The sequence below is a fragment of the Rattus norvegicus genome, chromosome 1, assembly GCF_021556685.1.
Source record: "Rattus norvegicus strain SHRSP/BbbUtx chromosome 1, alternate assembly SHRSP_T2T, whole genome shotgun sequence".
NCBI lineage: Eukaryota > Metazoa > Chordata > Mammalia > Rodentia > Muridae > Rattus > Rattus norvegicus.
The window spans coordinates 83864053-83877145 of record NC_141534.1 but is presented as its reverse complement, the minus strand read 5'-3'; positions in this window follow the sequence as shown (position 1 = coordinate 83877145).

The window sequence follows — 13093 nt, the reverse complement described above, 5'->3', positions numbered from 1 at the left end:
AGTCAGGTGTAATTATAGCAAGTCTGCTTTATGCTACTTTTTGTTTTTCCCTTGTAGCTTTTAATATTCTTTATTTGTTTTATACATTTAATGTTTTGGTTATTGTGTGGCAAATGGTCTTTCTTTTTTGCACCATTCTAGTTGGCATTGTGTACTCTTTTGTATCTTTGTAGGCATTTTAGGTAAGGAACATTTTCTTCTATTGTTTTGTTGAAAATACTTTCTGTGCCTTTGACCCAGTTTTCTTCTCTTTCTTCTATTTCTACTATTCTTAGCTTTGGTCTTTTCAACGTGTTACAGATTTTCTAGAATTTTTTTTGCCAGGGGATTTTTAGGTTTAAAATTTATCCCAGCTTATACATCCATTGCTTCTATCATGTTTTTAAGGCCTGAGATTCTCTTTTCCACCTGCTGCATTTGCTGGTGAACCAATGACTCTGAACTTGTTGGAATACCTAAATATTTCATTTCCAGAATTGCCTCAGTTTGAGTTTTCTATTGATTCTATTTACATTTTTAGGTATTGAACAGTTTTATTCATTCCTTTCACTATTTGTGTTTTCCTGGATTTCTTTAAAACATTTTTTAATTCCCTATGAAGGACCTCTAGCATTTTCATAAAGACTGTTTTAAGATTTTTATTTTAATTTTGCTTCAGCTATCTTCAGGGGCTGCTGTGGTAGGATTTCTCAGCTATAGTGGGGATATATTGTACTGGTTGCTATTGATTGTGTTTTTGTGCTAGCATCTAAGTGTCTGGGTATGTGATCAGGAAGAAAACTATTTTAGATGGTGGTATCTGGTTTTGTCATTGTCGGGTGGATACATTTTCCTTGGTTTGTTTTTCTCTATGTTTCTTAGGAAAGCATGGTGGCTATGTGTTGAATAGTAGGGACTTTTCTGTGGACCTGACAGATGTTGATACTAGGGATTCTAGGTAAAATATATTTCTGCCTATTAAGAGCTGATACTTTGGGATGGGGATTTAGCTCAGTGGTAGAGCGCTTGCCTAGCAAGCACAAGGCCCTGGGTTCAGTCCCCAGCTCCGAAAAAAAAAAAAAAAAACAAAAAAACAAAAAAACAAAAAACAAAAAAAAAAGAGTTGATACTTTGGAATTGGAATAGTCTCTGTATCTGAAGAGATTTACAGAAGGGAAGAAAGTAGTCCCTTCCACTAAGATCTGTTAACTTAGTCTCCTTGGAATAGAAGTATAGAGTGAACGAAGGTTGTCCCTAAAGGTCTACTTGAACTTCTTTGTTGAGACTTTGGGTTTGCATATGGAGAAAAGGAAGGAGAGGGGAAGACTTGAAGTCAGCCTACCAGCTTTTGTGGCAGGAATAGCCTGTGGCTTATCAGGAAGTGCCTGCTGGATTTAGAGCCTGGGATAAAGCAAAAAGTAGGAGTAGGATGGGGAAGGTCCTTGGGATCAACAGGATAGATGGGTATGGTTGGGGGCAGGAAGGCTGCAGCAAGTGCTCTTTATGGAAAGCAAGAGATGAGACTCAGGGATTGGTATAGAGGAGATGAGGGGACAGTGAGTATCTTTAGTTAGGTTACTTATTTTCCTGGCCTGAGAAGCTCTTGTGTCCCAGGAAATGTCTGCTCCTATTGGAGGCTGTGGTGATAGGATGGGATGGAGAAAGGAACATAGGAGAGGAAAATATTGTTCATATGCTGGGGATTATATCAGAATGAAGAAACTGCAGCAGGTATTCTGCTACATGAGACTGAGAAATTAGATCTGAAGGAGGAGAAAGAGTGGTGAAGATATTCATCAATGTATCTGCCTCCCAAGCAGGAGTGGCCTTTGTGTTACCAAGGAGGGCCTGTTGGAGTTGGGAGCCGGAACAGAGCAACAAGTGGAAGGAAGGGGATTCTGAGAAGAATAATTTTGGGATCTCCAAGAGAGGAGGACATGCTTATACATATGTTTTGCTGCTGAGCTGGGTATGATATTAGGGGACTGGATCTGGAAAAACAAAGGGACAGGTAAAGATATGCAGTCAGCTTATGTAGTGTCTTGGCAGGAGAACCATGTTCAATTTCTTTGTGAATCTAATGATAAGTGTGAAGAAATAACTGTCTTGGTTATTGAATCCTAAATTTCAAAGTTTTACAAGTTAACATGCATGGCAATGAGCATATAAGCCTGTAAATATTAATGGGAAATTATATAAAACTGGATATGACCTAGAGAAAACTTAAAACTTATAGACCATAGTTGGACCATTCATTTTCTTTGACCAAAAGACAGAACAGAACTGAGGGGCACAAGTTTTGGTGAAATTCAACACAAAGGGACTGAATGTTGAAAAGGCCAAAGACATTAGCATAGCCGTGGCCTGCAGCCAATGGCTTGGATTCACAGTTTGTGTTTTCCAAAGTGATAAGACAAAGGTAGAAGGTAAAAGGAGAGAAACATGGTCACCAGGATCAGGATAGTCTGTGTGACTCTGTTCTCATGTGCAGGCTTTGCGGACAGGTTGTGGCTATGGATGTACTGGACTTGGTGCTTATGCTCATGTAGGACAAGGACCATGGAGCCACTGGCCCAGGCCATGATGACTAGACACATTATACCACTTAGGGATAAAATAATTCCTATTAGCAAATAAAAGAATCTCTGAGGCATGGTAGAGGAACAGTATCTCTGGATTCCTTTGGTAGTCATAATTTTACTATTCTGTGGGGCATTTGCAATAATGGTTACATGTATATTGAGCATGATTGGCAACATCCAGCAAAGGAAGCAGCAGGTGCCAATCAATTTTGAGGATCTAATTCTAAGGCTCAGCCAGTCAGAACTATTGGGGTGAATCTTAATGGCCTGAAAGCCACTGACGAGGGAGGTGGTACCTCTAGCCACTCTGTACAAACAGAGAACAAATTTGCACCCAGCATCCCTCAGGAAAGATGTCAACCCCAAAGTGGTCACTGTCTGAGGGATCCCTTTGGAGAGAAGGACCAGGTAGTTTGATATGATGAGCTGATTGATAATCAAGTTTGTGGGTCTCATTACTTGTGTAGTGAAAAATGTGAAGTTATACATATGAAAGAGGAAGGAATTGCCAAGAATTCCTGCAGTGGTTTGAATGAGGAACACTCCCCAGTTTAAGTTTGTGTGAACTACTGCATCCATTTTAGGAGAAAACTGTGACTCTACTTTATTTGAATCAGAGAAATATGGAGATGAGTTGTTACTCAATGGCGAATTGAAAGAGAAAATCCCTAGAGAACTATGGTATTTGAATAGTTTGTTAACAGTTGGTAGCACTGTTCATGATTGCATGATTCTTTAGGAGATGATGACTTGCTGGAGGATAGCCATCACTGGGAGGAAGGGAGGAAGTCCTGTTTGAGTATAGCCTGAACTCACATTATGCTGTATTTTTGTGTGGGTTTAATCATCCATCCTCCTGCTCTTTTCTCCAATCTTTCTCTGACTATTAGTGGTATACTTCCCCTTATGATAGATAGACTATCTACCTGGAGCTGTAACCAAAAGCAAATCCTCTCTTCTCTAACTTTTATCACAGCACAATATTTTATCACAGCACCAGAGAAAGCCAATGTTGTTTACTACTCTTAATTTACAAATGTCTTTTCTACCAAAACCAGACTCTATTGTGAATATCAACACTATGACCAGAGACATTTGGATGTACTGTCATTATGAAGAGCATTGTTTGTAGCCACACACTCAAAGTGTTTCATTCCAATCACTGGAAGACTCATTGGCTTGGCATTACTCTAACAGTGTACTCCGCCACTGTGGACTTGATAAAGAAGTCTTGTTGACTGGCTTCATTTGAGCAAACTCCAGTGTTTACAAAGAGGAACATAGTAGATGGCCCAGGTGGATTTCTCTTCTTTTATCTTTAAGAAGTGAAAGTAAGCCACAAATTCATAAAAAAGCATTTGTGAAGGTCAGTAGCCATGCACAACAGACAGCATGGAGCCAGGCTGTCACAAATCTATCTGCCTTCTTGTCTGTGTGTTGGCAACCTAAAGCTGTTGCCATTCCTGATTACTTGAGTTGGATCTTTGGGATGTATATGGTAGGAGAACAAACTGAAATGCTACGAATGCCTTCCAAATGAATAATATTGCATATATATATATATATTTATTTATATATACAAGCATGTACATTATCAAACTTGGGGGATGGCTGGAGAGATGACTTGGTGTTTAAGAACACTTCATTCTCTTCAGAGGTTTTAAGTTTAATACCCAAAACACAGTTTGCGAAGTTCACAACTCCCAGAAATTGCAGCTCCAGGGGTTTGTCTATCTCTTTCAGGCTCCATGGGCACTGCATTCAGGTGTACCAATACCTGTATATGCATGCAAACACACACAAACATATGTACACACACATATACGAATACGAATATAAGAAATACATCTGTTAAACAATGAAAGAAGTTCATTTTTATAAACATATAATACCAACATTTGTGTAAAAATATTTAAGAAGCCTAAGGCTTAACATTAAAAAAATAGTCCGCCAGGTATAGCTCATTTCCAGCATGTGAGAGGCAAAGGAAGGCATATCTTCATGAGTTCAAGCTGGCCTGATCAATGGAATGAGCCCAGGCTAGCCAGGACTATGTAGTGAGACCCTGTCTCAAAAAGCAAATCAGAAGAAAACAAAAACAACAGAATAACCAAAACATACAGTAGAAAGCCTAACTTTATTGCAGAATTTAGCATTAATCTAGAAATGAGGTATTATTTGCATTGAGTTTAAGCAGATTTGTTTAGCATAATTTTACACAATTCAATAATAAAATGAAATACATGTAAAATGTTAGGAGGTAGTATTGTAAATTATCTAACAAGTATGTTTATATGTCATACACACACACACACACACACACACACACACACACACACACACGTAGCTTTAAAATGCCTTTGTTTTTGGTTTTTGGATTCTGAGATCAGGTCCTACTCTGTTGCCTATGCTAACTCCAAGCTACTGAGGAATCTTTAGCTCTCCCTCAAGAATGTTGAGAATACTTGTAGAGTCCACCTCACTTTGCTTAAATACCAATCTTACCAAAAGCAATAGAAAAGTTCTGGCAAATTAAAGAATTCATATGTATCTGTATACATAAGGAATAAATTTAGACCCTCTGTGCATAGAAACAAAAGGAGACATGAAAAGCAATATACATGTGTGTATGGAAACTGGATGGAAACTTAGCACAGAGGAATCCTAATGGCAAAGACTTTACGTCTATTAAAAGAAATTTATATATATATATATATATATATATATATATATATATATAACTCTGCATTTGATATTAACAAGGAAAATCCAAGGCTGGGCTATTTTTCAGTAACGGAGCACTTATTTAAAATGCACAAGGCCCTGGGCTCAATACTCCTTACCAGAAAAAAAAAAACCACAAAACAACAAAAATTGCATGACAAAAGCAAAGCCAAGAAGAACCTGGCCTTTAAGGAGCAATATGAATCCAATAGTGGGGAAATGATGATCTCTCGTGATAGAAGAACTTATCTATGCTAATAATTTTTGTCCCCTAGGCATAGTTAAGTTCATCTTTTGTGTTTATGTATGAGACACAATTACAGGACTTAGGATATTTCAGTGGCATTATTTAAAGTAGAATCAAATCAGTCAATGAAATTTAATATGCAATAAGTAGGTATATGGTACAATATGATGTTAAATATATATTATTTTAAAAATGACCAGGTTGTAGGAATCCACCTTTAATTCTAGCATTCCTGATGGTCAGCAGATACCCACCAGTTCAAGGCTGGCTTGATCTACACAGGGTGTTTCAAGCCATGCAGGGTCACATTGTTAGAACCTGTCTCAAAATAAACAATTTCCACCCAAATCAGTAATAGAAGAACACTAATCTAAACATCAATGATTTTCCTAAAAATTGAAATTAGGATTCATCAAAACAAGAATTGTCTCTCTTTTTGTAACAAAACGTATTCATTTAAAAATTAATGGTATTGCATTATTATAAATTACATAACTCATAGCTTGGATAACAGTAAAATCTATTTAAAATTATGGGTAGGTTAAGAGGGGGAAATGCTAAATGCTGAAATGTTTCAAACAGATACACAAACCTTTTGAGACAGTTTCTATCAAGGCTTTATCGATTTGGTCACATGATAGATCCACAGGTAATGTATCTATAGATTGTAGTTCTTTGTTCCCCAGAATCCTGCCAATCTCCTAGTGAATTTTCAGTGACATTTTTATTACATTTTTGAAAAACACATTCTTACCTTGATTACCTGGGTCCTTGGAATTTTCTATTCTAATGGGATCAGTGTCTTAAGCTTCATCTTGCATACCAGAGAAGTAAGAAAGAAGCAGGGGATGTATGGATTTGTGGATGTTACAGAAATGCTCAGCACACATTCAGCTAAGAACAGCATGTTCCTATAAGATTAAAATCTCCTGACAATCCTGTATACTTTCAAGTTGAGAAAAGTAGATCATTTAAACCCAATAGTTACTAGCTAATTCTTGGCAATGGCTTGAATCTATCTTTTAAAAAAGGTTGTATATTCATGCTATAGCCTTAAAGTTTTTTAGAGAAAAAAGTCTATCAGAAAAGAAGGGGGCAGCTTACCAAGACATGTTCAGTGGGGCAGTAGCCATCTAGGCCACACTCAGAGCATGAGCACAGGAGGGCATTTCATCTCTGAGTTAAATACTATTTACTCTCTGTGTTCATTCTGCTGGGAGTTGACTATCATTTCACCCTTTGGTGCAGTGACATTTCCTGCATGGAGATTAGAAATCCTCTCAAAGAAACATCTGCACCATATTCAAATTCCTGAAAGCAATTAGAGTTATTAGTGACAGATCAGGCCCAGGCAGGGGATACAGAGAAAACCATCATCTGAGAATGCTGAAAACACCAGGTAGACTTGATGAGGTATATGAGAGCACTGAGGTCTAGGGAGTGGGAATAGGCTTGGCTTTGAATCTTGCCACTTTGTGGACTTCACTTGTCATGTGTGGATTATTTGTCAGTCTCCAAAAGAAGTTTATACCATGCATACCTAAAAGGGAGAAGATGGGTTGGGATGAGTAGGAGTGAGCTTCTGGATCTAACATGTCTTCTTAGATGAAGGGATGTGATGATCTGACTCTCAAAAGTAAATTTTGAAAAACTGTCAATCAATTTTTAGTGTGTTTTGTGCCCCAGCCTGCAGGGCAATCAGCAGAGGTTGGGGACCACCTAGGAGAGAATAGGGGACAAGAGACTTGAAGCAGGATGCCAAGACAAGAGTTTGATCAAGGTGAAGATTTTATTTTTCCCCAAGGCTGAATTTATACCACAGCAGGGGTACCAGAGGAAGGGGGGAAGTGGGAAACATTTATGAAGGCCAAGGATACTGCTCCTGTGGTCAGCCAATCAGATGACATCAATAGGATGTCAGAAAGGTCACAAGTTTGTCATATCATTAGGCATCCTGGCCACCACAAGTTTTTATAAAGCAATCAATAAATCTAATTTTAGAAGATTGACTAAAAGATATTGATTAAAAGAAGATTGACTCCTGTGAATTCACCCAAAAGCTGCTCCAACATATAATAAGGACATATGTTCCACTGTGTTCATAGCAGCCATATTTATAATCGCCAGAAACTGGAAAGGATACAGAAAATGTGGGTCCATCTGCACAATGGAGTAGTACTCAGCTATTAAAAACCATGACTACATGAAATTTTTAGGCAAAAGGATGGAACTAGAAAATATCATCCTGATGAGACAATCCAATCACAAAAGGATACATATGGTATGCACTCACTGAAAAATGAATATTTTGGTCAAAAGCTTGGAATAACTACGAAAAAATTTACAGATCATATGAAGCCCAAAAGGAAGACCAAAATGTGGATGCTTCATTCCCTCTTAGAAGGGATAACAAAATACTTGCTGGAGAAAATTCTGCGACAAAGAGTGGAGCAGGGACTGAGGAAAAAGTCATCCAGAGATTGCCCCACCTGGGGATCTATCCCATATGCAGTCACCAAACTCAGGCACTATTGTTAATGTCAAGAAGTGCTTGCTGACAGGAGCCAAATATGGGTGTCTCCTGAGAGGCTCTCCAGCCCTAAAGATACAGATGAGGATGGTTGCAATCAACCATTGGAGTGAACAAGGGGACTCCAATGGAGGAGTTAGAGAAGAGACTGAAGGATCCTAAGGGGTTTGCAACATCATAGGAAGAAAAACAATATCAACCAACCAGACTCCATCAGAAGTTCCCTGGGACTAAACCACCAACCAATATGTGGGACCCATGACTCCAGCCATATGTGTAGCAGAGGATGTTACAGGATGGAGGAAAGCCTGTGAGAGGCTTTGCTGACTGAGAATTCAGATATCCAGCAGATATCTTGGGACACTGAGGTGCCAAATCTAGAGTGGGATAAAAGACGGCTTTTTTATATTGTACAGCATCAATAGGAAGAAAAGCTCTTGATCCTGTGAAGGCTTGTTTCCCCAATGTAGTGTAATGCCAGGGTGTTGAGGTTGGAGCGCATGAGTGAAATTGGGAGCATCCTCATAGAAACAAGTGGAGGGGGATAGGGTATTTGAGAGGGGGGGAACGGGGATAACATTTGAAAGGTAAATAAAAATATACAAGGGAAATAAAATTTAAAAAAGAGGACTGACGAAGAGTCTGTTCTTTCTTGTCAATATTATAGTCAAAAAAGATGGATGACAGCAAACAAAAAAACTATTTAATATACTGCAGGACAGTAAGTGATTTACATGAGAGACTTGTGTCATGTTGTGGGAGAGTGAGGAGAAATAAAGGAAAACATCTATAAAAATGCACGGTAATGAGGCATCTCTTTGACCAGTAGGTATTTCAGACAAAACTTTAAAAGTATAAAGTTGTATATTAAACAGCTGACACATAGGTATGAAAAGAGTCACATCACTTCACATAGCCCTCAACTCCCAGTAAGCACTATTCTTGTTGTGGTTTGCCCTGGAGTTATCTGTATTTTGAGGCAATTAAACAGAGACATAGACAGATTAAAAGAAGTCATAAAACAAATGGACTTAACAGATATTTATAGAACATTCTATGCTAAAACAAAAGGATATACATTCTTCTCACCACCTCATGGTACTTTCTTCAAAACTGACCATAAAATTGGTCATAAAACAGGCCTCAAAAGATACATAAAGATAGAAATAACCCCATGTGTCCTATCAGAGCACCACGGCCTAAAGCTGGTCTTCAATAACAATAAGGGAAGAACGCCCACATATACGTGGAAGTTGAACAATGCTCTACTCAATGATAACCTGGTCAAGGAAGAACTAAAGAAAGAAATTAAAGACTTCTTAGAATTTAATGAAGATGAAGGTACAACAAACCCAAACTTACGGGACACAATGAAAGCGGCGCTAAGAGGAAAACTCATAGCTCGGAGTGCCTGCAGAAAGAAGGAGGAGAGAGCATATATCAGCAGCTTGACAGCACAACTAAAACCTATAGAACAAAAAGAAGCAAATACACCAAGGAGGAGTAGAAGGCAGGAAATAATCAAACTCAGAGCTGAAATCAACCGAGCAAAATCAAAAAGGACTATACAAAGAATCAAAAGAAACAAAAGCTGGTTCTTTGAGAAAATCAACAAGATAGGTAAACACTTAGTCAGACTAACAAGAGGACACAGAGAGTGTATCCAAATTAAGACAATCAGAAATGAAAAGGGAGACATAACTACAGAATCAGAGGAAATTAAAAAAATGATCAGATACTACTACAAAAGCCTATATTCAACAAAACTTGAAAATCTGCAGGAAAGGGACAATTTCCTAGAAGGTACCAGGTACTGAGGTTAAATCAGGAACAGATAAACCATTTAAACAACCACATAACTACCAAAGACATAGAAGCAGTCATTAAAGGTCTCACAACCAAAAAGAGTCCAGGTCCAGATGGGTTCAGTGCAGAATTCTATCAGACCTTCACAGAAGACCTCATACCAATACTATCCAATCCATTCTACAAAATTGAAACAGATGGAGCACTACTGAATTCCTTCTATGAAGCCACAATTATTCTTATATCTAAACCACACAAAGACCCAACAAAGAAACCTCAGAGAACTTCAGACCAATTTCATTTATGAATATCAATACAAAAATACTCAATAAAATCCTTCCAAACCCAATCCAGGAGCACAGCAAAACAATCATCCATCATGATCATGTAGGCTTCATCCAGGCATGCAAGGATGGTTTAATATACAGGAAACCAACAACGTAATCCACTACATAAAAAAACTGAAAGATAAAAACCACATGAACATTTCATTAGATGCTGAGAAAGAATTTGACAAAATACAATACACCTTCACGATAACAGTCCTGGAAAGAATAGGAATTCAAGATAGGGGTGCTGGAGCTGCAGATCCCCGGCACCCCAGACACCACTAGAACCTGAAGGGACCAGATTAACAGTTCTCTGCACCCAAATCCCATGGGAGGGAGAGCTAAACTTTCAGAAAGGCAGAAAAGCCTGGGAAGCCAGAAGAGACTACACTCTGCCCACATTTCTGACTCCAGAGGAAAACACCAAACTCCATGTGGGACCCTGGGGCACGGGGCTCCTGGAAAGGGTGACGCAGGGACTCCTGGTTGCTGACCTCACGGAGAGCTCATAAGCAAGATCCCACGAGCGAACTAGAGCCTCGGGACCAAAGGTAAGACCAACTTTTATGCTCCAAGTGACCTGTCTGGTGAACTCAGAACACAGGCCCACAGGAACAGCTGAAGACCTGTAGACAGGAAAAAATTACACTCCTAAAAGCAGAACACTCTGTTCCAATAACTGGTTGAAAGAAAACAGGAAAACAGGTCTACAGCACTCCTGTCACACAGGCTTATAGGACTGTCTAGCCACTGTCAGAAATAGCAGAACAAAGTAACAACAGAGATAATCTGATGGCGAGAGGCAACTGCAGGAACCCAAGCAACAGAAACCCAGACTACATGGCATCTACAGAGCCCAATTCTCCCACCAAAGCAAACACTGAATATCCAAACACACCAGAAAAGCAAGATCTAGATTTAAAATCACATTTGAACATGATGCTGGAGGACTTCAAGAAAGACATGAAGAACTCCCTTAGAGAAATGCAGGAAAACATAAATAAACAAGTAGAAGCATATAGAGAGGAATCACAAAAATTCCTGAAAGAATTCCAGGAAAACACAATCAAACAGTTGAAGAAATTAAAAATGGTAATAGAAGTGATCAAGAAAGAACACAGGGAAACAACCCTGGATATAGACAACCAAAGGAAGAGACAAGGAGCCATAGATACAAGCATCACCAACAGAATACAAGAGATAGAAGAGAGAATCTCAGGAGCAGAATATTCCATAGAAATCATCGACACAACTGTCAAAGAAAATGTAAGGTGGAAAAAAGCTACTGGTCCAAAACATACAGGAAATCCGGGACTCAATGAGAAGATCAAACCTAAAAATAAGAGGTATAGAAGAGAGTGAAGACTCCCATGTCAAAGGACCAGTAAATACCTTCAACAAAATCATAGAAGAAAACTTCCCTAACCAAAAGAAAGAGAAGCCCATAAGCATACAAGAAGCCTACAAAAAAAAAAAAAAAAAAAAAGAAAACTCCTCCTGTCACATAATAGTCAAAACACCAAATGAACAAAACAAAGAAAGAATATTAAAAGCAGTAAGGGAAAAAGGTCAAGTAACATATAAAGGCAGACCTATCAGAATCACACCAGACTTCTCGCCAGAGACTATGAAAGTCAGAAGATCCTGGACAGATGTCATACAGACCCTAAGAGAACACAAATGCCAGCCCAGGTTACTGTATCCTGCAAAACTCTCAATTAACTTAGATGGAGAAACCAAGATATTCTATGACAAAACCAAATTTACACAATACTTTCTACAAATCCAGCACTACAAAGGATAATAAATGGTAAAGCCCAACATAAGGAGGCAAGCTACACCCTAGAAAAAGCAAGAAACTAAGTGTCTTGGCAAAAAAACAAAGAGAAGAAAAGCACACAAACATAACCTCACATCCAAATATGAATATAACAGGAAGCAATAATCACTATTCTTTAATATCTCTCAAAATCAATGGTCTCAAATCCCCAATAAAAAGACATAGATTAACAAACTGGATACGCAACGAGGACCCTGCATTCTGCTGCCTACAGGAGGAAACACACCTCAGAGACAAAGACAGACACTACCTCAGAGTGAAAGGCTGGAAAACAACTTTCCAAGCAAATGGTTGGATGAAGCAAGCTGGAGTAGCCATTCTAATATCGAATAAAATCAATTTTCAACTAAAAGTCATCAATAAACATAAGGAAGGACACTTCATATATATCAAAGGAAAAATCCACCAAGATGAACTCTCAATCCTAAATATCTATGCCCCAAATACAAGGGTACCTACATACGTAAAAGAAACCTTACTAAAGCTCAAAGCACACATTGCACCTCACACAATAATAGCAGGAGATTTCAACACCCCACTCTCATCAATGGACAGATCATGGAAACTAAAATTAAACAGAGATGTAGACAGACTAAGAGAAGTCATGAGCCAAATGGACCTAACAGATATTTATAGAACATTCTATCCTAAAGCAAAAGGATATACCTTCTTCTCAGCTACTCATGGTACCTTCTCCAAAATTGACCATATAATTGGTCAAAAAACGGGCCTCAACAGGTACAGAAAGATAGAAATAATCCCATGTGTGCTATCAGACCACCATGGTCTAAAGCTGGTCTTCAATAACAATAAGGGAAGAATGCCCATATATACGTGGAAATTGAAAAATGCTCTAGTCAATGATAACCTGGTCAAGGAAGAAATAAAGAAAGAAATTAAGGACTCTTTAGAATTTAATGAAAATAAAGGTACAACATACCCAAACTTATGGGAGACAATGAAAGCTGTGCTAAGAGGAAAACTCATAGCGCTGAGTGCCTGCAGAAAGAAACAGGAAAGATCGTCTGTCACCAGCTTGACAACACACCTAAAAGC